At 43.0% G+C, this 25,020-nt stretch overlaps 1 long non-coding RNA gene across 4 annotated transcripts in view; it reads left to right on the top strand.

The window, feature by feature from the left end:
- The window catches only part of LOC112922610 (uncharacterized), a 65,859-nt gene extending 46,866 nt beyond the window's left edge, over positions 1-18,993 (top strand). For 2 of the 4 annotated variants that reach the window (XR_011997731.1, XR_011997733.1), the window contains 3 exons: positions 15,259-15,323; positions 16,791-17,051; positions 17,801-18,993. This is a non-coding gene — a long non-coding RNA (uncharacterized lncRNA). The remainder of the gene's footprint in view (positions 1-15,258; positions 15,324-16,790; positions 17,052-17,800) is intronic. The other 2 variants (XR_011997732.1, XR_011997734.1) reach the window with 2 other exon arrangements.
- The last annotated feature ends 6,027 nt before the right edge of the window (positions 18,994-25,020 follow it).

Below are 25,020 nucleotides of genomic sequence, written 5' to 3'. Positions count from 1 at the left end.
GACGCTCAACCGCTCAACCGCTGAGCCACTCAGGTGTCCCTTGTACTTCCCTTCTAACCAGCCCTGGAATCAACTCTCTCTCCAAGGAAACCTGATTCCCCTTAGTAGGAAATGGTATTTAAAAGCCAAGATCTGGGCACTAGATATACTACTCCCTGCTATTGGCATGTTACTGCCGGTAAACAGCACGAACACACAAACACACACACACACACACACACACACACAGGCATTTACATCTAGAATTTTCTATCCTTACCTATATACTTAAAAACCATCAATTAACACTGATATACCTAATTCCAGTTCAATGTCTTCTCCTGTAGGAAAAACCAGGCTTGTATTATCTTTAAAGTATTTGCTTATTTGGGGGCACCTGGGTGGCTCAGTGGTTGAGGGTCTGCCTTTGGCTCAGGTCATGATCCCAGGGTCCTGGGATCAAGTCCTGCATCAGGCTCTCTGTGGGGAGCCTGCTTCTCCCTCAGCCTGTGTCTCTGCCTCTCTCTGTGTGTGTCTCTTATGAGTAAATAAATAAAATGTTAAAAAATTTTTGCTTATATGATCAGTTCCCTATATGTTACTGTCCTGGGTTGAATGGTCCCCCTACCCACCACCAAAAGATTTGTCCACATCATAAGCCCTGGAAACTGTGAATGTGACTTTATTTGGAAAGAGGGGCTTTGTAGATAAGATCATCTTGGGATATGAGTAAGCCCTAAATCCAGTGATCACTGTCTTTATAAAAGATGCACACAGGGGAGAGACACACAGGGAGAAGGGGGGAAGGCCACCTAGAGACAGAGGCAGAGATTGGAGCTCTGCCGCAGCACAAGCCAAGAGATGCCTATAGCCACCTGAAGCTGGAAGACACAAGGAAGGATTCTGTCCTAGGGTCTTTGGAGGTGGCACTGCCCCGCAGACGTCTTGCTTTCAGACTTCTGCCCTTCGAGTCGATGGGAGAATAGATTTCTCTTGTTTTGAGCCACTGGATCTGTGGTCATTTTTTATAGCAGCCCTAGGAACCTCATAGCTCCTCTCTGCCCCATCTCCCATGCCAAGGCCCTCCTTTCTTGGCTCCAGCTCTGAGCCTCCTCCCCCATTTTGGGCCACTTCCCACCTTCCTCATGGATGCCTTCCTCACCCCCACTTGAGCTAACACCCCATACCAGGCCACCCTCTGTGTTGGTGTCCTCCTCACAATATTGTCAGATAAAATATAGGGTGTCCAGTTAAATGTGAATTTCAGAAAAACTACAAATAATTCATGCAAGGTTTGAGACATATTTATACTAAAAAAATCATTCACTGTTTATCTGAAATTCAAACCTAACTGGGTGTCATGTTTTGCTTTGTTAGCTTTTTTTTTTTTTCTTGGCTAAATTGGGTAACCCTACCTCCTCACCCTAATCAGGCTAGGACCTTCACCCCCACTGTAACAGGCCACCTGCCTCTCATACAGCCCCTGGGACAACCCACTTCACTGGGGTTCTGACACTGGCACCAGGCTGCACCTCTGATGGGGTACCTGTTCCCTCTGCTCAGACTCTAGAATCCCACACTGGATCATTGCGGGTCCCCACTCAACCCCCTACTACAACAGACACATAACTCTATTTTGCTATACCTCGTGATTTTAAGACCAGATTTTTTAGGAAGAAAGGAAGGAAAAGAAATAGAAGAAGCAAAAGACTTACTATTCTTTTAAGTGTGGTTTATATTCTCCCTGTAATAGAAGATTTTTATGTGAAGAAATGGCCTACATTTGGATTGTCCAGAGAAACAGAACCAATTGGATATAATGTATATATAATATATGCATATCATATATTATATGTGTATATATCATAGTACATACATTGTAGGAATTTTAGGAATTATAGGAGTTGGCTCACATGACTGAAGGTTGAGAAGTCCCACGATCTGACCTCTGCAAGCCTGAGAACCAGGAAAACCAGTGGTATAATTCAGTCTGTCTGAAGGCCTGTAAACTGCATAGTGGGTAGGAGTGGGCCTCGTGTAAGTCCTAGAGGCCAAAGTCCTGAGAACCTAGCGTTCTGATGTCCAAGGGCAAGTGGACACCCCAGCTCGAGAAGAGAAAGCCAAGAATCTGCCTTCCCTTCACCTTTTCTGTTCCATTCTGTCCCTTGGTGGTTTGGATGCTGCCCACGCACGCCAGTGAGGGTGGATCCCCTTTACTCAGTCTACTGAATCAGATACTCATCTCCTCCAGAGATGCCCTCCTGGACAACAGCCAGAAATAATATTTACCAGCTACCTGGGCATCCTTTAGCCCAGACATGTTGACATATCAAATTAATTCTCACATGGTCTGTATGGGGAACTGCTAGCCCTTGGTCAGATATTAAGTAGAAAACAAATTATGTTTTTTGAGGATTACTTGAGGATAGTGAGATTTGAAAAAGTTCGAGTACTGGGATACCTGGGTGGCTCAGTGGTTGAGCATCTGCCTTCGGCTCAGGGCATGATCCTGGGTACCTGGGCTTGAGTCCTGCGTCAGGCTCCCCTTGGGGAACTGCTTCTCCCTCTGCCTCTCTCTCTGTATCTTTCATGAATAAATGGATAAAATCTTAAAAAAAAAAAGTTTGAGTATCATGTGAAGGCCTTCGTGTCTTAGCTTTTGACCTCCTCACCATTTTTCAGCTTCTGTCTTTGTTACTGCCCCTCATGTTTCTACCTTGTGGTCTACTTGAGATTTTTATGAGTTTTCCGAATAAGGACCCATAAGTACCAACTCAGAATTTCCCACCTACTCTCATAAGTCATTGTCTCAGGCTTCAACCAATCTTTTGCTTGAAAGGAAAAAAAAAATTAGGGGAGATTTAAAACCAGAACAAGTGGGCAGCCCCGGTGGCGCAGCGGTTTAGCACTGCCTGCAGCCCAGGGTGTGATCCTGGAGACCCTGGATAGAGTCCAGAGACCCTGGATCGAGTCCCACGTCGGGCTCCCTGCATGGAGACTGCTTCTCCCTCTGCCTGTGTCTCTGCCCCTCTCTCTCTCTCTCTCTCTGTCTCTATGAATAAATAAAGTCTTTAAAAAATAAAAATAAGGGATCCCTGGGTGGCGCAGCGGTTTGGCGCCTGCCTTTGGCCCAGGGCGTGATCCTGGAGACCAGGGATCGAATCCCACGTCGGGCTCTGGGTGCATGGAGCCTGCTTCTCCCTCCGCCTGTGTCTCTGCCTCTCTCTCTCTCTCTCTCTCTGTGACTATCATAAATAAATAAAAATTTAAAAAAATAAAAATAAAAAATAAAAATAAAAAAATAAAACCAGAATGAGTATATCCAGTAAGTATTGCAAAGAAATCAATAATCCCACTCATAGTTATTTTCCTGCCAGGTTCAGTTGCTCTCCTCTGGGATCCTCAGATGATCCCAGACCATCCCTATCAGCATTACACAGCAGCCACCCCACGGCACCATGACCTTGCTGACCATCCCTATCAACATTACACACCAGCCATGACTTTGCAGATCTGCGTTTCTCATGTTTTCTTTGGACCGATGCTGTACCACTGTTCCTGCTCCCTGAGCACTGGGCAAAGCCGAAGGCCTGGCCTCCCTCCTCTCTGCCTACTACTCTCTGTAGCTGGCACAGCCCTGTTCATCTTCGTACCATAGACTTGTTGCTCAAGGCCCCTGCCCTTTCCACTCCCTGCTGTTTCCTGCTCTTCACACACAGAAGTGTGACCCTGGACCGGTCCTGCTCTTCAGGCTGAAGCAACATGAAGAGACTTCACGGCCTTTTAATTACCTACTTAGCCCTTTTGACTCGTCCCTATACCTTTTATAAAGTTATGGAGCGAAAATCAAAACTCAAGCAGCTTTTGGGGCTGAAATAATCAGCAGGTTAGAAGCTTTAATTTGGGGAAACAGCTCCATTTCCTACATGATCCTTAGTTGTTTTTTTTTAGTTTACAATCAAGCCAACTATGACCATAAATTAAAATGCTGTGGTTAGAGCACACATTTCTGATCAAATAAATCACAAATCCAAGGCAGCCAGTCAAGGCATAATATAGCCCTTTCAGTGTTTATAGTCAGTGGAAGCAGTAAATGACAAGGGCTAGCATGTAATAAAGCTGTTATCACACTGTGAGAAAAAGCTCATCTATTAGTAGTTACCTTGAAGCCACGCCAACCCCATAAATTCAGATGCCTTTTATATGTCAGAATCTTTTTCCACTGCAAGTGAGGTACCAAGTCATGTTTGTCTTTCCGAAGATCTGTCACCGTCATTTCTACCATTCCTGCGTGAATCACACTGGTTCGTCTGTCATGACTTAGAAGATTGTGGCCAATGGTCAACACAAGCTGAAGTGACAAATGCACAGTGGGCGCCTGTGAACGCCCATGTGGACTCATTTCAGGAATAACAGGAGGAAGATTTATGGTGGCAGGGCAGTGACATGTGTGGGAATTCTAGTAGTGGCAGAGCTGAGGTGCAGAGCGATCAGAATGAGAGGATTAGACCCACCTCGTGAGCGAAGAGAAAGTTTGGAGAGAAGCACTGAATGGAGCTCATGGTTGCCAAGGGAAGCCGGGGGCCTGGGAAGGCCGCAGGTCAATGCTAACTTGGATGGCCCAGGTTTGCCCAGCGGATACCTGGGGGCCTTTAGCACTGGCCCCACAGCTTCTGCTGTGAAATGAGTAATACCGAGCCAATGGGGTGACAGATAACAGACAAAAAGAGCTTACAAACATCTTGGTGCTGTTCTACCCAGCAAGAAACAAATTTTATGTTTTCTAAAAACCATTACTCTCAGGCAGCCTAGGTGGCTCAGCAGTTTAGCACCGCCTTCGGCCCAGGGCCTGATCCTGGAGACCCAGGATCGAGTTCTGCGTCAGGCTTCCTGCATGGAGCCTGCTTCTCCCTCTGCCTGTGTCTCTGCCTCTCTCTCTCTCTCTCTCTCTCTGTCTGTCTCTCATGAATAAATAAATAAATAAAATCTTAAAAAAAAAACACCCAAAACCATTACTCTCTGTCAAAGTGTCATATATTTGAATAAAATTCATTGTATTGATGTAGATAAAAATCAGAACTCATTGGTCACTTATCCCTGGGTTATACTAATCTGCACCCAGTGTTCCCCCCACCCCCACCTGTTGAGTTTTTCTTCACAGTGAGGAGGATGTGGGTGCAAATGCCTGCGATCTCAGGAGCGAGAGTGATCGCTGTGGTGGAGAAGAGGCACGAGGGGAGGGATCCCCATAAAGGTGGGCTTCCTTCTCCCACAGTCCGGCTCTGCCTCAGCTCAGGGCCTGACTCACCACGAGGGAAGAAGCCTGGTTCTCATTTCCCTATTATGGTAACTGGGCAGCCACAGCCACATACTTTGTAAATTATGTATCATCTGGGTGAAACTATTCTTTGGAATTAATCGTAAGAAAAATCTTGGGAGGGATCCCTGGTGGCTCAGTGGTTTAGTGCCTGCCTTTGCCCCAGGGTGTGATCCTGGAGTCCCAGGATCGAGTCCCACATCGGGCTCCCTGCATGGAGCCTGCTTCTCCCTCTGCTTCTCTCTCTCTCATGAATAAATAAATAAAATATTTAAAAAAAAGAAAAAGAAAAAGAAAAATCTTGGGAAAGATGCAGAAAGTAAATTTAGTTTTCTGCTTGTTGTTATGAGGCATGATGTTTACTTTTTAGGAATTAATTTGATAATGGTTTAGTGTTGAAGATGTCTTTAGATGACCCTATGAGGATGGTGAATACAATTCAGAGAAACTTCTTAGCTTTCTTCCCCCACCTTGACACACATAGAGGATGATGTTCTTAGAGCATTTCTACCCAGTGAAGAATTTCAGGAAATGAAGATGATGTTATACATGCATGAGCCTTGAATTTATTTTTTAAATTAATTTATTTTAAGTAATCTCTCACTCAACATGGGGCTTGTACTCATGATCCTGCGATCAAGAGTCACATGCTTCACTGACTGAGCCAGCCAGGTGCCTGGAGACTTGAATTTATTTTAAAAGATGAAAAATTGGAAAAACTTAGAAGCCCTAGCTGTCAGTAATGATTAATCTCTTGTGACTCTCCTCAAAAGGCAATGGCAACACACCAGGTGTGCTAATAACACAGACTGAGGTGCTCTTCTCTCAAACACTTCTTGAGGACTCAAAATTTAGCTGAGGCAACTCTTCCCACTTCAAACCTCAGGGCTCCTGAATAAAATGCAATAGCCTTAAAAATGAATATATAGCTTTTGAAAGAAAACACCTGGGTGCCAGGGGCACCTGGGTGGCTCAGTGGTTGAGCATCTGTCTGTCTTTGGCTCAGATTGTGATCCCGTGGTCCTGGGACCGAGTCCCACATCGGGCTCCCTGCGAGGAGGAGCCTGCTTCTCCCTCTGCCTATGTCTCTACCTCTCTCTGTGTCTCTCATGAATAAATAAATAAAATCTTAAAAAAAGAAAAGAAAACACCCTGGTGTCAGAATAAAAGATGGAACTCAAAACAAGAGCAATAGGTGTGGGTGATGATAATGAGTAAGTCCTAGGGACACTGTACCCAGACATACGTACTCATGGCCATGGGCTGCCGTTTTAGTACTGTCCTTATGAGGACAGAAACCGTGTGTGACTGAGGGTTCACCCCAGGTAGGGACCTGGAACTAAGATATCTGCTTTAGGGCAGAGTCCAGGGAGGGCTGACCCTTCTATGAAAAGAATGTTACCCACACTGTACCCCAAGTCCATAGAAAGCTTATGCCCTGGGCACTTTGTGTGTAGGAAGGAGTCTCCTTTGAGAAATGGAAAATCCCACGCAAAAGTATAAGATCTGAATTTATACTGTCCACATGGTATATGAGACTCCCAAGCCCAGAAATTAGTATAAAAATGGGTCCTGAATGGGATGGAATCCCAGAGAGCCATGGAGAAGCAAATGCAAGATCTCTCTTCAAGGGCACTTCTATAACTCAAGGCACACGGAACATCAAAAGGAACAACGCACGTTGCTAAAGATAGGCTCACAATGAAAAATTACAGACTCCATGAGGAAATGATCCAACAGGAGGGAGCTGGGAGACAGTAAATGGGAGAATTAGCACCCCAAGAACTTGAGATAATAGAGTGATACAATAAAACAATCCAGAGATTATCAAATAAGAAAACACACGGAGGAAAAGATGGCATGATGAGTTGCTTAGTAAAAGAAAGATGTTAGAAAAAAAAAAACAACAACAAAAGAAAGATGTTAGAATTCGACAGCACATGCACGTATTCCTATAAAGTCACTAAACTAATTCGTGATGGATTGAAACTGAAACCAAAAAATTGAAGATAAGCTTGACATTTTTTGATCATTATACTTTGGAAGAGATTACCTGTGGGGATTATGGAAACTGGATTATGTGACTCTCATAGGATTATATTTAAAACCACCTGATGGGTTTAGCTTATATCATAAATGTATAAATTTTTCACTGATTTTGAGCTCCTATATAAATAAATTTCATCCATAGAAATGTTTCCTAGTTTTTCACTTTTTTCTAATTATAAAAATAATATATCTTCATTATTTGGGACAAATTGTGAAATATGAAAAAGAAGCAGAAATAGTCTCACTACCCTGAAACACTATTAACATTTTAACATATTCCCTTCCAGCTCTGCTTCTATTCAGTATATCCTTACTGAGCTCAACATATACTGAAATAAAATCTGTATTCCTTTTATTTTATAAATTTTACATTATGTCATAGGCATTTATTTCTCCATGTTCTTAAATGTGTTCTGAGTATAGTTTACATGGTTGCATAATATTTCCTCATGGACAGGGGGGCCTGGGTGGCTCAGGCATTAAGCATCCAACTCTTTGATTTCAGCTCAGGTCATGATCTCAGGGTCATGAGATCAAGTCCCGCATGGAGCTCTGCTCTCAAGGAGGAGACTGCTTGAGGTTCTATCTCGTCCTCTCCCTTTGCCCCTCCCCCCACCGACTCTCTCTAAAATAAAAAATATCTTCATGGATATGCCATTTATTTCAGAATTATCTTATAATTGCCTACTTACATTGCTTCTATGTTTTCATTGTTCTAACTCTGCAATAATATCTGTGCGTAAATCTTTGATTATGGGGTTGACTATGTCCTGAGGCTTATATGTATGTATGTATGATTTTGAAATCAAGGGACAATCAAGGGACTGGCTGCCCAGTCCAAAAAGCACGTGACTCTTGATTTCGAGGTTTTATTTTATTTTATTATTTTTTCGATTTTGAGGTTTTAAGTTCAAGTCCCACATTGGGTGTAGAGATTACTTAAGAAAAAAAAAAGGAACAAGCTTTCATCTTTTACAATTTATATTTTCAAATATATTCTATTTCACTTCAACAAATTTATTAAGTACCTGCTATTTACCATATAACCTTTCTCTATACACTTATATTGTGTGTTTCTTTTTCTTTTGATTGCCAGAATCATCATATGCACTGTAGAAAATTTGGTGTGCACTCATGCATGCTGGTGTGTGTATGTGTGTGTATAAAAGGGAAAGAGCAGGAAAAAGGAAGCATGAGGAAATTCAGTTACCTTCTGTGTTCAGCTTTTAGGATCTAAGCCAGCAAAGAGAAAACTCTAATTAGAATTTTTGTGGGGCACTCAAAAATTTTGCAAAACAAGTTTACTGGTTAGATGGAAATGTGAGTGCTGGTTTAATCCGTTTGATCTTTAGAATATGCCTGAGTTAAACCAGAAATGTGGGTTATATGACCTCCTTCCCAGACTTTCTTCCTATTAATATTCTAGGATTTGATGACAACTTTTAGAGCTACGTTCAAAAACTATGTTAGCTTACCAAAATGTCTATTCAACCAAAACATACACCACTCAGGGCCAAGTTTACAAACTCCAGCTCTTTATGACATATTTCAAATAAGAGAAGCAACACTAACCCTTGAGCAAATGAACCAAATTTACCCCACAGCAACAATTTTCCAGAAAACCTAAGTTAAAATAATAATAATAATAAATGGAACCTATTTCAAATAGGCCAGCAACTGATTTTCTGTCTTATGCACATAGATAGATACACTGTTTTATTTGCACAGGTTCTGCAATAGGAGAGAAAGAATTTAAAAATCACAATGCTAAAATCTGGAAATAAGGTAAAGGGCTGTAGATAAAGTGTGGGGGGGTAAGAGTAGGAAATTTCTGTTGTCGTATTCTCTGCTCCAGTGTTTGGTGCTTCTAGCACAGAGCTGTAACTGGGGGGAGGCACTGCCTGTGGTTATGCACTTGCACATGAAATAATCCTAGAGGCCCCCAATTCCCAGTGAGCCCTGATTAAGGACTGAAGCATTTTGAATCACACTGTGATTATGTAAATGTCTGTATGTATAGATAAAATACAAAAAGCCGAGATGACTGCAGAAAGAGGAAATGACAGTGGATGATAGTGTGAAAATACTCATTTCTGAAGAAACAAAGAAAAGGGACAATGGTGTATACAGTTCAGGAAAATGAAACATCTCTTTTTCAGGAGAAATATCTTTTGCGAGGTGCGCACACCGGGGGTGGCACCATTGCCAAAATTTTCAGAAGGTTGCTGTCAACAGCTGAGGCTAGGAATGTATGTCAAAAAGTAATTTAAGAAAACAGAAATGACTCTTAGTACTTCAGTAATTCCTTAAACAATGTTCAATGGTAAGGAAGAGGAAACTCAAAATGAATAACAGGAAAAATACAGGCTGGTTTTCAATCTGCAAGAATGGTTTCTCTGGTGCTTCCAACTGATTGCCTGTCACTTGAACCTTTCAAACCACTGACCTACACCACACAAATGACTTTAAAAAAATGTGGAATCAGGACCAGTGAGTACAGATTCGGACCTTGTGTCAACCAACCTGGGCAAGTGCATAAGTCGGATGTGCCACAAGACTGCTGGGAGGCCTTCTAGGGCTGGTTTCTGAGGATGGCAGCCTCACATGCCCTTCTTCACTCTCTGTTTCTTGGGCCAACACCCTGGAAGGTGCAGGGTGACACAGGGAGAGGGTGTCATCCGGTCTCCACTCCTGTGAGTCTAATGTACAGCACGCTGTGCTTATGGAGTGTTTCTCCTACTTCAGGACCTGATCAGTTGGACTCCCACAATGCGTATACATTTCCCTTGGAGTCACCATGCATCTTTAGAAGCCATACCACCTTTTCCTGTGCAACAAAATGGAAAGCGAATGAGCTCGGGACTCAGGCCAGACCAGGTTTTCAACCCTGCATAAGTGGCCTGTGCCTTATGGTTCTCATTTGAAACATGGGAACACAATAAGCTCCTCAAGGAGGAATAATTAACACATGAAGATCATTTGCTACAGTGCCTGGTGCACAAAAGCTTCAAAGAAAATGTAATTTGTGTTGAGCAGCTGTTTAGTAAGGAAGAGATTAAGCTTAGAGTCAGACAGATTGAGTTTGAGTGTTGGCGATGTCACATACAACTATGTGGCCTTTGGCGGGCTGCTTCAATTCTGTACCTTAAATGGGAATAATGAGAGCACCTGCTTTGTGGAGGGTTGTGAGCAATGAGTGAGTTAATACATATACAGTGCCTGGCACACAGGAAACTCTCAAGAGAAATCTTAGCCATTCACTGGAATAAGAATTAGCAAATTACTTTACCCATCTCATGAAGTTTTAGTAGGTTTATATAAAACAATCCATAAAAGTGCTTAAGTAGCAAAGCTTCTAGCTCATATGAAATACTTTAGTATTAGATATTACATTGGTGATTATTATTACTACGATTATTGGTATTTCACTATATTGAATAGTTCCGTAATATAAGACGAACTTCTACATTTCTAGCAACAATGATGTGTTAAGAGCAAATAATTAGATGCTATCATTAGTCGGTTAAAACAGCATTTCCACATGTGGAATTGAAAAGGGTGGCAATAATATACCTAAAGAAAATACAAAATATATTAGCCTTTATGGAAATGTCTTATTTTACTACTTTCCAACTTTTTGTAACACAGATTTTTCTAAGTTTTCAACATTTTGCCATCTGAGTTAAGGATATATTTTTTTCCTTCAAAGTAATTTGAGTCAGTCCCCTGGTATTTAGCTAAATTGAACTCCGGCATTTTGGAACAGTGTCTGTTGACACAAATATATTTGGCATCACTGGGGAATTTAAAACTACATACAGATAGTGTCATGCATGATCCCTCAAACCCAAGATGACAGTACTATTATGAAGTACAAGTGTTGCTTAAAAGTTTTGTGCTGTCATTTGTCCTCTAAACACAGAGGTACATGCCTGTCTGGGAGTTACAAGGATTTAACTATAGTTTTATGAGCATTCGTAACAGAGTACACGAGGCACTTTGCTACTTTGCTCAAGAAAAGAGGAATGAAAATCTGGTAAGATACCCAGGGAAACCTGTGTAACTTTCTACTCACCTTCTCTCTGATTTTGAGATTATCTTGGAGGGTGAAAATCAGCTCCCTTGCTCTCAGTTCATCCCAGAGGCACATATGATTCTCAACCTGGAAGGTGTGGATTCACACTTGAGATTTTTTTTTTTTTTTTTTGGTCTTGCTTAGATATTTCCAGTCTAGGAAATCCCCTGCCAGCTGAATTAAACAACAACAACAACAAAAATCTAAGAATTCAGAAACTGGCTGGCCTGGGAAGAACATTGGTGACCCTGGATCTTCTGCAACAACATTTTATTTTTCTAAGTAAAGAAGTAACATGAGGAGGCCCGACTGCCGAATGACCAGACTTTGTCACCTTGCCTCGGTTTCAGGTTTTCATATGGCCTTTCAGAGGTCAAGAGAGGCACAGGCAACCTCCATATTAAAGCAAAGCAAACCAAAACAGAACAAAAAGAAGACAAAGAAGAAAAAGACATGCCAAAATAGGGTTACAGCATTGGTGGTGCATTTTAAATGTCAGTATCTAAGAAGTAAACAATTTCAACCCACAAATGCACACCCACACACATTCAGTTTAATGCAATTATGCTATTCCCAAGACGATTAAGGGAATTATTAGAGGATTAATTAAAAATACTGGTTCATCATTCAGGACAGATGTGGCCCGGTAATGAGACACAGAGTTAAGTTGGGAGAAAATAATATTCCCTTCTTCAAACAGACCAATGCTTCTCTGTACATATAGGTATAACCTAGTGGCATTGAGGCCCTGTGTGACAGTGAGGACCCAGACCAGTGACCCTCCTGGTGTTCCCCTTCTTAAGCCTGGGGTGTTTGCACTTGGCAATATCCAGCTGCGTGTCTTTATAATGTCAACTCTCCGCTGTGGTCAAGTGAACAGATCAGCCCAAGAATCTGGGGCTGAACTGGCACCCTTACTAATGGCATCTATTTGTTTTTTCCCCAGTTCTATGTGTTTTATTGCTCTGGAGGAAGAGAACCAGTTTGATCTCTTAATTTCGTGACAGTCAAAATGTAGCTAGAGCAGATGAAGCGTATATTGATAGAGTCAATAGGCCCTGGATGGGGGCTGGGGCGGGGGGGTGGGAGGATGTCTGTCGTGGCCTTAAGCTGGAGGCAAACATACGTACATTCTTTAAAGAAGCTACTGGTGAGGGCTCTTCCCACGAGAGAGGACCTCTCGGGAACATAAGAGGAGTCTGGAAACTAACCAAGGCTTCCCTAGAGGGGCACACTGGTCAAAGTTTGGTCCAAGCCTGAGCTGGTTACTGTCCCTGTGGCCGGTACCTCTGATTTGGCAGAAGGCAGAAGGCTTCTAAGTGGGCAGAGTAGCCATGACCTCAGTCCCATATGCCTCCTTCCCTGAAATTTCACTTGCAGATAACGGATAAGACTTCCATTTCTCTGCTCCCTGGGGGAAGCCAAGCCTGAGGGAAAGGGGAGAGTGGTTGTGGGAGGAGAAGAGTAAGAGTAAGATGGAATTCCAGCAGATGGCAGTTGGTGCCAGTGAACTGGAAAGGCTTAAGTTGGGGTAGAGGGAGTCCGAGGATTGGGAACGCAGGTGTAAGATAGGGCAAATGGGAAAGAGGTAAGGGAGAGGAAGGAATAGCGACCAGAAGGCCTTAGCCTGGGGAACGAGGTCTTCCTCAATGACCCTGTGGAAGGGGACTCATGGAAAAAGTCCGAGGCTGGTTCAAAATGGAGATTTATCCAGTTTCTCAGATAGGGGAGTGGGATGGCGGAGTGGGACGGTGGAGGTACCAAGAGGGCTTAGGACCCTGGGCCAGTGGCCCTGAAGCCCCTGCCCCTGCCTCTCACTGCAGACCTTTACCACTCACTGCTACGTGAGTTCATCTACTGATGAGAAGGTTACAACCTTTTTGGGGTCCTCACTGGGTCAAGGACCTTTGTTAAAGTATGTCAGGTCCGATGGTTCTCCGGAGGCTTCCTCCTTTCCGAGGCCTGCAGGGGGCTTTAGGACTTAACAGTCCCCTGCTTCCTCTTCTAACCTCACCTCCTTCCATCCTCCCCTCAGTTACCCTTCCCGAATACCTGGCCCCTTTCCTCTAGACAAAGCAAGCAAGCTCCATTGCGGGGCGTTGGCACTCACTTGCCCAGATACAGCAGGACTTGCACCCCCTCGCTGTACTTGGACATCTCTCTGCCCCTGTTAGTCCTCTAGGGCTGCACCCAGCTGGGTGACTTGAACAACAGAAACTAATTTCTCACAGTTCTAGAGGCTGGAAATCCAAGAAGGTGCTGACAGGATTGATTTTCCCTGAGGGCCATGGGGGAAAAATCAGTTCCATGTCCCCCTCCTTGGTTTCTAGAGGACTGTCTTCTCCCCACGTGTTCACACCGTCTTCCCTCCCTGTCCAATAAAGGGCACCAGTCATTTGGATTCCCGTTCATCCTAATGATCTAATTTTAACTTACTACCTCTCTAAAGACACTATCTCCAAATACAGTCACATTTTGAGGGAGTGGGGTTTAGACTTCAGCATATGAATGAGAGGGGGATAGGGTTCAGCCCCAAACAGCTTCCTATCATGGAAGCCTCCCAGACAACATTCAAAATAGAGTCCCTATTAACTGACACACATTTACTCATTCATTTTTCAAAGATTTCCCTCTATTTAAATGTCAACCCTAGAGGGACAAATTCTTTGTTTTGTTAACTGACTCATCTCCAGTGCCTGCCTAGTTGCTGCCTGGAGAGTAGCAGGCCCTCAATAAATATTCATGAACCAGTGAATGCATATTATGAAGCTATTGCAAATTACTCTGCAAAAAAAAGCAGCGACAGAAAAAGACGCTCATGGTATACTGTTAAGAAAGCATGTTAAAAACAACTGTGTAGCATCATTTTCTTTTTAAATTGTATGCATATAATTTGTCTTTATTAAAATAAAACTTGGAGGGGCACCTGGGTGGCTCAGTGGTTGAACGTCTACCTTCGGCTCAGGTCATGATCCCGGGGTCCTGGGATCGAGTCCTGCATCAGACTCCCTGTAGGGAACCTGCTTCTCCCTCTCCCTGTATCTCTGACTCTGTCTCTCATGAATAAATAAATAAAATCTTTAAAAGGTTAAAATTTCAATTTAAAAATTTTTAAAAACTTGGAGTTGCAACAAAATGCTAGTAGTGGGTGGTTCTTGGTGTAAGATTTTTATTTCTTTTGATTTCTCTCATTTCTGTGTATTTTATTTCCCTTCAATGAATATATATTACTTTTGTACCAGGAAAAAAGTTATTAAAAGTTAACAGAAGATACTTTGTCATGACTTTTAGCAGGCCACTAAGAGGAAAAAAAAAATACATCATTAATCATTTTTGTAGGGACATAGTGAGAGGGTAGTCTCTTGGAACACAGGCTACGGAGTTGACCCGGTATGGATTCAAGTCCTCCTTTGCCACTTTCTACATTTGTCATCATCTCATGCATGTCTGTCACATGCACGAGTCTCTGTTTCTCATTTGCTTTTTGTTTGTATGTTTTAAAGATTTTATTTATTAATGAAAGACACAGAGAGAGAGAGGCAGAGACACAGGCAGAGGGAAAAGCAGGCTCCATGCAGGGAGCCTGATGTGGGACTCGATCCCGACACTCCAGGACCACGCCCTGGGCCAAAGGCAGGCACTAAACCACTGAGCCATCCAGGGATCCCCTCTGTTTCTCATTTGTAAAATGCGGTAAGAGTGGTACACAGGAGATCTGAGCTGTCTTTCATCCCTGACTAGAATTTGATTATTCTTATCTGGGTGATTTGGAAATTTTAAGACACCAAGGATCAGAGACCAGTCTAAGGGTTTGGCTGTCCCTCTCTTCCCTCTCCAGGCAGGCCAAGCAGTATCAGATACCCCACCCGTTGTTTCTGGGCTTAAGACCTGGCCTGAGGACAGGTGAGTGAGGCACTTGCCATAGGAGCCCTGTGAAAGGGGGTACAAATGCTCAGTAATCAAGATAATAATAAATAAATGGGATGTTTTGGAAAATAATATTATGTAAAAAATCTATAATGAACAAAATATCAGCAATTTGAATAAAGATGGGATAAGTATTAGCAATTTCCCGGTTGCCTTATGGCTCAATGTGTTACTGCTTCCAGCCGACAGCCCGAAGGTAGGGAACCTGCCATTATGTAAATTATTATTAATTACCACTTAATTATAATTAATTATCCAAACTATCCTGAACCTCAGAACCACCATTGTTCACTCTATGATGGTTCTGCCTCTAGTCAAGCACCTGTAAGGATACCCATAGGGAAAGGTGTATTTTTTGGACCCTGTTTCTTTCTCCTCTAAAGACACCTAATCACAATTGCTAACTCATCAGCCTTCTTACCTCAGCGAGGACTCTGAGGGCAAGCATCTCCTTATTTTTTAATAGAAACATAAAATGCCAGCAAAGCATGATTTCTACTCAACAGAGTGCTAAGCAGAGTTTACAGATGTGGCAGGCTCTTGCCCTGATACTTCTGGGGAAGGGCACACAGACCTTGGCATACCTGGCTTCAGGAACAGGCAACAGCAAACAGCATCTTCCCTCCACCTACTTCCCAGGAGAAGGGAAAATCCTTACGTAATGAGACCAGAGGGGTCAACGGTTTCGTGTGGAGCATTGCCCTGAGGGGCTTTCATATCACCACATCCTGAGATTTTTGTGGGTATATTAGTTTACACAGGTAAAGCACTTCCCAGTACACATTCACAGGGAAATTACTGGTTAACCATAGCAATGAGAGTAATATTTAAAGTCTTGCTTTCATGTGATGGTTTCATTTTACACTGGACACTTCATTTGCTGAAACCATAGATTCTAAGTGGCTCTACTGAAGTAATCCCTAGGAAAGTGTGAATGTTCTTAGGATGGAGACTTTAGGAGATTTCTCCTATTGCTCCTAAGTTTTATTTAATGTAAATGCTGGTTTCAAACATACAATTCGAAGTTTTATTAATGTAAAATTTAGGAGATTTCTCCTATTGCTCCTAAGTTTTATTTAATGTAAATGCTGGTTTCAAACATACAATTCGAAACATCACAAAATGCACGTAACGGATGCAAATTTGTTTCTGAGAACACTTGCAGAACTCTGCGTTCTTTCTAACTACTAAAACGCTCAGGGAGCAAGGGAGGAAAGGGATTGCTTAAATGCCAGGTAATGCAGAAGACTTAGATTTGGTTACAGTAAATTTAAAGTGATCCGTTGTAAGGTGATGATCTGGACAAACTTCCTAACAGTGAAGGAACCAGCTTTGGGGTGGGGTGGAGTTGTTTTATTTATTTTTTTTATTTTTTGGGGGGGAGGTGGAGTTGTTTTAATTGAAGCAATGTTGCTCATCACCCCCCTTTCCTTCCTCCCTTAGGTTTTTGTATTAAATAGTGTTTACCGGGAAAGTGAAACTCACTGGGATTTTATATTCGTGTCCAATCAGAAATCTGACTACTCTGAGACCACTGTGCTGTGAGGGATAGCAACCAGTCCCAGACGTCCCGGCCTCGGCAGGCCAGGCACCTGAGTCGAGTGAGGAAGCTGCAGGGCCCTCCAGCCTCAGGAGTCACGACGTGCAGAGGCTCGGGGAGCCCAGCCGACAGCCAGAACTGCTGCTCCAGACCTAGGGCCCCAGGTGAGCCATCCTGGCCAGCTCCGGCTTTTAGATGCGCTGCAGGTGAGGCCACTGTGGTCCTGGAGCAGGGATGTGCAGTCCTCGCTCGGTCCTGGCTGCTTTCCTCTCCCACACATCAGTATTATAAAATCGCTGTTGTTTTCAAAGAAAATGCTATCAGACAGCAGAAACTAGAAGTAGAGGCACAAAAGGGACTAGGGAGTACCGAAAAATAAGGAATGGTTATGATCGCTCCTGAGTTGCGATTGTTGGTACTCTCAAATTCAGCTTTTTCATTCATGTATCCATTCATTCAAGAAAAGTTTATGAGACGGCTGCAAGCCAGGCATTACACACTTACCGCTGGGGATACAAGAGCTGAATAAAATAGCTCTGTCCTCGGGGGAATGCCTAGTTTAATTGGGGGGGGGGGGGTGTTCAAACAAGTATCCAATTATCCAGTGTGATACCAGGCTGCATCATAGCAGACGTTTGCAGAAGGAATTTGTGGCATGAAAGATGCAGAATTTTACAGCCTTAAGGGAGTCAAAAAAGCTTGGCAGTGGGCTCTGCTTGAAACAAGCCTCAGAGAATGAGTAGAGGTTTACCAGATGGCCCAGGTGGGGCAGCTCCAACATTGTGTCTACGAAGAGCAGGGTAGACTGTGCTTGGGCACTGGCTTCAGCTGCTCCTGCTCCTGTTCTGTCACTTTTTCTTTGCCTTTTCCCAGCAAAGCTTTGACTATATAACCAGATCTTTTTTTTTTCCAGAGGGGCCAAGGTCCTAGCAACCCCACCACCACCACCACCACCACCACCACCACCACCACCAAATGCAATCTAAATGGTTCGTTTTTTGTTGTCGTTCTTCTTTTTTCAACTGCACTTTCTCTACAAACGCGTCTCTTAAGATAAATTTCCTGGTCCCTACATCTTCCCAGTTTGCTACCCTAATCCCTTCTGATAGGAAAATTCTAGAGGCAGCGCAAGATGGACTCCATGCTGTGAGGATAAAAATGGATTTGTCTCCACTCTAAGGCAAGAGAGTCATCATGAGGAAGAGATCGTGCCCTAAAATCTATGAGCTCTGTTTCTAGGGGACAAACTTGGTTACAAAGACTCCTTTAAACTTTTCCCTGCTGTCAAGTTTAATGAGAAGACTCCTCCTACAGTGTTTCTAATATCAGCTTGATTTCAGGAGGCTGCTGTCAAAAAGGCTACCAGAAGACACTGAAGGGAACACTTTAAATCATTGCAAGAAAAAGTTTCAACTTCAGTAAGCCAACTTGGTCAAGGATTCCATTTTTCTTTTCAAGGATTCCATTTTAAGAGTAAAACTGACACATCCAAAATGGACACATCTTAAAAGCAACAAGATATCACACAAGTGAAACAATAGAAATAGCAAGGCATGGAATTTGGGGGTGGTGGTAAAGAGCATCAGTAGGATTGGGGAAAAACAACTGAAAGCATTTAATGTATTTATTTCTACTCGGCCTAGTTCTAAAGTGGATTTGGCAGGGATTTTATTTCCGGGGCAAGTGTGGAGGGCAGCTCTTTCCTGAAACTAGTTAAGTGCAGATTAAATGAGGTTATAGCCTTGGGATTTGGAAGTCAAGCTGGTATCTGCTGTAGAAAACCGGGAGTCTGAATAGCTGTGGGCTAAGATTTTACATTTCCTTTAGCACTTAGACAAATGCAACTGGAAGCAAACAGACCATTAAGTGGCAAAGAAGTCTCCAGAAAGGCAAAAACAAAGCCCTGGGCTCTTAAAACCATAGGCCCTTCCTAGAATTTGTCCTAGAAAGTGCCTTGCTGTTTGTGGAGTTGTAATCAACAGTGGACATTTGGGGCCAGCACTGACTTGTCCAATGAACACTAACTGTCCTAACAGTATGGTGAACTAACATCTTAACATTTTTTTTCAGAGTATCATTTCAAATAAATTAACATTCTCAAGTGGCTCACCAGGCAGAAAGAAACCTGCATGCTGTGAGAAGAGAGAAGGTAGGAGAATAGTTTAGAGGGTGTAGTTTAGAGAGTGTAGAGGCCCCACTTATGGGGTCCCTGAGTGTCTCTGAAAGAGACAGATGGGAAAGGCACTGGATACTTTACTTAAATATGAATACCAGCGCTATCAAATGCTCCACTTCACTAAAAAATGCTGATTATAATTTTCTAAAGTCAGGAATGAAAAAGATTGTTCCACATCAAATCAGATACAGTAATAATTCTTAACATTTTTGTTCACATATGCTATTGAGAATATGGTGATAAGGGTAGACTCTCTGCCCAGAAAAAAAAAATGTATTACACACAAAATCCTATTCTATTCTATACGACTAGTTAGGATACTTGAGGTGGAATCCAGTCAGTCACAACATACTTATAATATATAATCCTAATCACCTGACTGCCATAAAATCTTTCTTGCATTTAAGCTAGTTTTATTCTATAGTTTAAGCCTCTCTCCACTTTTTCTGTCTTCTTAGCTTAAGAAAAGATCATTACAGAACTCTCTGTATAAGTTTTCATATATGCTTGCAAAGGGATGTGAAATTTTATCATGATCCCTCTTGCTTTAGGCTGAAACTTCTCTAATCTGTCCTTATAGATTATAGCATAGAGTTCTGGTTACCATTCAATACCCAGTTATCCCCTCTGCATTAGTTACTCAGCTATATGATTACATTTTTCTGAGCCTTTCTTGCAGCTACATGGGGCCGTTTGACTAAGCTTTAAGTCAATGATAATGTAAGTTCTATGCTATGTGCATCTTCTTAAAAATCTCCGTACCCTTCCTCTACCCTGATGTCTGCAATGAAGATTTAATAGTCATTCTGGGCCATGGTTTTGAGGTGTGATGGACAATGCTACCTGTTGACTACCTTATTGGAAGAGAAATTTCATGAGAACCTTGTTTGTTTTGATCAAAACAACATCTTCAGCATCTAAAAAGTGTGTGGCCTGTGGTAAGGGCTTACCTATTGAACAGGTATTGAATTAAAATATGAGTTTAAAACTCATGTAAAACTCTAATTACAAAGCCCTCCTGGGGTGCCTGCATTGCTCAGTTGGTTAAGCATCTGCTTTCAGCTCAGGTCATGATCTTGGGATCCTGGGGTTGAGCTCCACATGGAGCTCCTTGCTTCATGCTTCTTCTCCCTCTGCCGTTCCCCCTGCTTGTGCTCTCTCACTCTTTCTATCTCAAATAAATAAATAAAATAAAAATTTAAAAAGTCAGGACACCTGAGTGGCTCAGTGGTTAAGTGTTTGTCTTTGGTTCAGAGCATGATCCGGGGGTTCCAGGATCAAGTCCCACATCAAGCTGCCTATGAGGAGCCTGCTTCTCCTCTGCCTATGTCTCTGCCTCTCTATTTCTCATAAATAAATAAATAAAATCTTTAAAAAAAAATCTTAAAAAAAAGTCCTCCCAGGGGCTATTGAGCCATCAGTAGGTATATGCAAGGTCTCAGGTTCTATCACAGAATCAAACTCTTGCATATTTCAAATCACATTACTACTCTTTGCTTCCCTTTGCTCTGTCATTGGAGGATGGAGTTTGTTTTTAATGTCCTCCAATGTCCTCTTCAAACAAAATATCTTAAAATCCATTTTTATAACAACGCTTTCCAATATTTTCTTAGCAGGTTTAAAATTCTTTCATTTTCAAGGTCATGCTAATCTATTTTGATGTGTGTCTATAATTAAACGCAGGCACTATTTTATAATATAATCTTAGGCATTGTCTCAATTCTACAAGAATCCTCCAAAATAGGATCCCATGGGGCCCTTCAGTGATGCAGTCAGTTGAGTATCCAACTCTTGTTTTAAGCTGGGGCCATGATCTCAGGGTTGTGGGATAGAGTCCAAGTCAGGCTCCACGCTCAGCACAGAGTCTACTTTGGATTCTCTCTTGCCCATCCCCACCGCATGTTCACGTGTGCTCTCGCTCTCTCTAAAATAAATAAATCTTTAAAAAAACCAAAATAAAATGGCATCTCATGACATTCCTAGAATCTCAGACATTATTAGTATCTTGGAATGTAGTCACTTAGGATTTAACAAGATGTTGTTCACTGAAACCTGACTATACTGAATCCTTTACCATCCTACTGTGGTTTCCCACATTTCAATGTATTGCCTATTTTTGTCCCCAAACTTTATTTATATCTTTTAAACTATTAAGCATGAATCATCCCTGCTTCTCTGATTTTTGGATTTTTATCTTTTTTTTCGAGTGCAGTTGACACACAATGTTACATTAGTTTTGAGTATGCCTGCTTCCCTGATTTTTGAGGTTACCTTTTCTTTCTGCCATTCTAATAAAAGAAAAACAGTCCTCCCTCTGGTTCTTTTTTGGGTACCTTATGTGGTTAAAAGGTTTGTAAAATACACGTTTTTGCAATTACATGTTTTTTTTTTTTAAGATTTTATTTATTCATCAGAGAGAGACAGAGAGAGAGAGAAGAGAGAAAGGGAGAGAGGCAGAGACACAGGCAGAGGGAGAAACAGCCTCCATGCCGGGAGCCTGACATGGGACTCAATCCCGGGTCTCCAGGATCACACTCCAGGCCGAAGGTAGTGCTAAACCGCTGAACCACCAGGGCTGCCCACATGTCATTTTAAAAAAGATTTTAAAAAGTTATTTATTCATGAGAGACACACAGAGAGAGGCAGAGACATAGGCAGAGGGAGAAGCAGGCTCCATGCAGGGAGTGCAATGCAGGACTCAATCCCAGGACCCTGGGACCACACCCTGAGCCAAAGGCAGATACTCAACCACTGAGCCACCCAGGCATCCCATGTCCTTTTCTTCTTAATTTTGTTTTTACTTGCACCTCAGAGTTGTTGTGATTTCATCTATTTGGGGAAAATAATCAACCCCATCTACCTTTGTGACATAGCTGTTTATACTAGAACTTCTTGGTTTTTGGTCAAATCATTTTTTACCCACCTTTGAGAGGAGATACCTACTTTTTGTAAATATGCATATTGAGCTTTTAGGAAGGGTTGACTTCTCTACACATTGTCCTCTCTTTCCCAGAGGAGTTTTCCAAATAGAAGCTTATTAAAATAGATAAACGTAGAGGTCCCTAGCTGAGCTCTTCCTAAGCCTCTCCTTTATCAGAAATGTCTGTGTGGCCACATGGATCCTTCCTTCTTCCTTGCTTTCCTATCAGTCCAAAACGAATCTATCCCGGCTCTGGAGTACATCCACTTCTGCCTCTTGGCGACCTTCCTCCTTGAATTCTCTCATCTTCTTTAGCTTCCAACTTTTTTTCTTCACATAATATATAACATATGAACTTTAACATATAGACTCACTTTTTTTTTTTTTTTTTTGCATTAAAAAAAAAAGTCCTTAACCATACATCTCCCTCTAACTTCTACTGCATCTCTCTTCTCAGTCAAATGTTTGGGAAGAGAAGCTCTCAGTTCTGGTCTTCCTTTTCTCACCTCCTATTCACTTCTTTACTCACTGCCTGCTGGCTGGCTCACACACATCCCCAATCACCCAGTTGCCATAGGCAATGGCATTTGTAGCTTTCCCACACTTGACTCTTATTGTGCGCCTACTGGTCAGGCACCGTTCTATGTGCAGCCATGTAATGAGAGGCCAATGTGACACCTCCCCCCAACCCCCCACGGGACTCACTCGATGGACCAGCCATTCCTAATACTCAGATCCTTTGAATTGACTGTGCACCTTTTCAGGCTTCACTTAAATGCCACTTAAATTTCTCTATTCTCCAGTCTTTCTTTTTAAAAAATATTTTTAAGGCTTTTTAATCATACACATCTTCTCAAGACAATTTTTCTATATATTCTAAAGACAACACAACTTTAAATGTTTTTTCACTTAACAGTATTTTATATAAAATGCTTCATTTACGAAAACTATAGATTCCAGGTTGTTCTAGCAAAATACTCAATAAGAAATGTTATATTCTTAGTGTGTCAACTTTAGGAGATTTCCTCACTTTTTTTCTTTTTGGTTTAAAATGTGTGTTATTTTTGAAAATGTAAGTTGGGATATCACAAAACAGACTTAGTCAAAAGAGACATATATCCAGCTTTCCACCAGAGAGCTCCTTCTGGATGTTCCACTTAACAGGGGAAGATGCTCTTCTTCCTCAAAGCTGTTGTTTCTCCTCCTGCGTTCTCTAGGAGGAAGTCACTGCTATCTACCCAGTCCTCTGAGCTGGGACCCTAGCAGCCATTCTGCGTCCCTTTTCACTTCTCCCTCCATACCCAGGCATCAAGCACCTCGATTCTACCTCCCAAAAGATCTCAAGTCCTTTCCCTGCACTCTAGTCACTGCCGCTGCCTTCTATCCCCCTTGAACATCAAGTCTCTGAATTGGCCTTGTTGCTGGGAGTGACCTCTCTACAAACCATCTGATAGTGACTCCTCAACTTCATATTATTCAATTGTCTCATGTTCCCTGGATGAAAATCCATCCTCTTCCCCCCAGCATCTACTTTGGGGTCAGTGGGATTTAGGTTTGAGTCCCTTTTCCAGCAGGCTGACCCTCAGACAATTGGACTCTCCACGCCTTTGCTTTGTCCTCTGTGTGAGCTCACTGAGGGCGGGAGGGTTTCCCACATACAGTGGACAGTGGATGGGAGAGACTGTTGAATGAAGCGAAAACATTTTTATTTTATCTTATTTTTATTTTAAAGATTTTGTTTATTTATTCATTCATGAGAGACACAGAGAGAGAGAGGCAGAGACAGGCAGAGGGAGAAGCAGGCTCCATGTAGGGAGCCTGATGTTGGACTCCATCTCGGATCTCCAGGATCACGCCCTGGGCCAAAGGCAGGCGCTAAACCGCCAAGCCACCCAGGGATCCCCAAAGGGAAAACATTTTTAAATCTACATTAAAAAATTGTCTTTCCTTAAAAAAAAATCCTGATATATCATATAACTTCCTCTCAAGGTTTACTTCTACCTTTATTTGCTAGCAGTCACTATAAGGTGTTTGGTGACCCACACTATCTGGGGTCAAATCCTGGCCCCACACCTGAGCAATCATGTGGCCTCAGGAATGTTACTTCATCTGGATTTCTTTTTCTTTGTTTTCTTTCTTTCTTTCTTTTTCTTTTTCTTTTCTTTCTTTCCTCTTCCTTCCTTTCTTCTTTCTTTTTCTTTCTTCTTTCTCTTTTCTTTTTCTTTCTAGATTTCATTTATGAGAGACACAGAGAGAAAGAGAGACGGAGGCATAGGCAGAGTGAGAAGCAGGCTGTGCCTGCGGGGAGCCCCGTGGGGGACTTGATCCCAGGACCCTGAGATCAGGACCTGAGCAGACGGCAGACGCTCAACCACTGAGCCACCCGGGCGCCCCTCGTCTCAATTTCCTCTGCAAAATTTGTAAAAGGCTTGTTTTGGGGGGTTAAATGAGTACCTCCCTTGGGACGGGGTTGGGCGCACACTTAGGAGCTTGACAAACGTTAACCCTCGTTATCACCATCAGATCGGGACCGTGTCAGCCCACTTTGTGGCCCTCACTTTTGTATGAGAAAACCGTGCTTCGTGCGTTGTTGGCCAAAGAGGATTGAACCTGTGTCGCGGAGGGCGAGGCAGAGGGAGACAAGCGGGCGGGGAGGGACGAGATCGGCCCCTGGTTTCCCGACAACGAAGAGGAGGGCGACCTGTCCCCGAGCCTCCTGCAAGACGCGCAGCGCAGCGCTCGCTGTGCTGGGAGCGGGACCGCGGCTGGCGAGCTGCTGCGGGGCAGCTGCAGGCGGACACGAACACTCGGGAGGCACGAGAGGAGGCGGCGCATCTTAGTTGCAAAAACGCCCGACAACTCGGGTGGAACTAAGTTCGGTGACCGAGACCTCCGAGGAGTCCGCTGTCGGGCCGGTGGAACCGAGCTGCGGACGGCAGCGGCTCTGAGCCACGACCCTGCCTACGCCCAGCGCCGCGGGTCGGCTCGGAGCAGCACACGCCCGCCGCGCTCCCAGCGCGACCGGAAAGCTCCCGAC

Source organism: Vulpes vulpes, chromosome 16 (genome assembly GCF_048418805.1).
Source record: "Vulpes vulpes isolate BD-2025 chromosome 16, VulVul3, whole genome shotgun sequence".
NCBI classification, from domain to species: domain Eukaryota; kingdom Metazoa; phylum Chordata; class Mammalia; order Carnivora; family Canidae; genus Vulpes; species Vulpes vulpes.
Note: the sequence above shows the minus strand (reverse complement) of the source record. Positions and strands in the feature narration are given on the sequence as shown.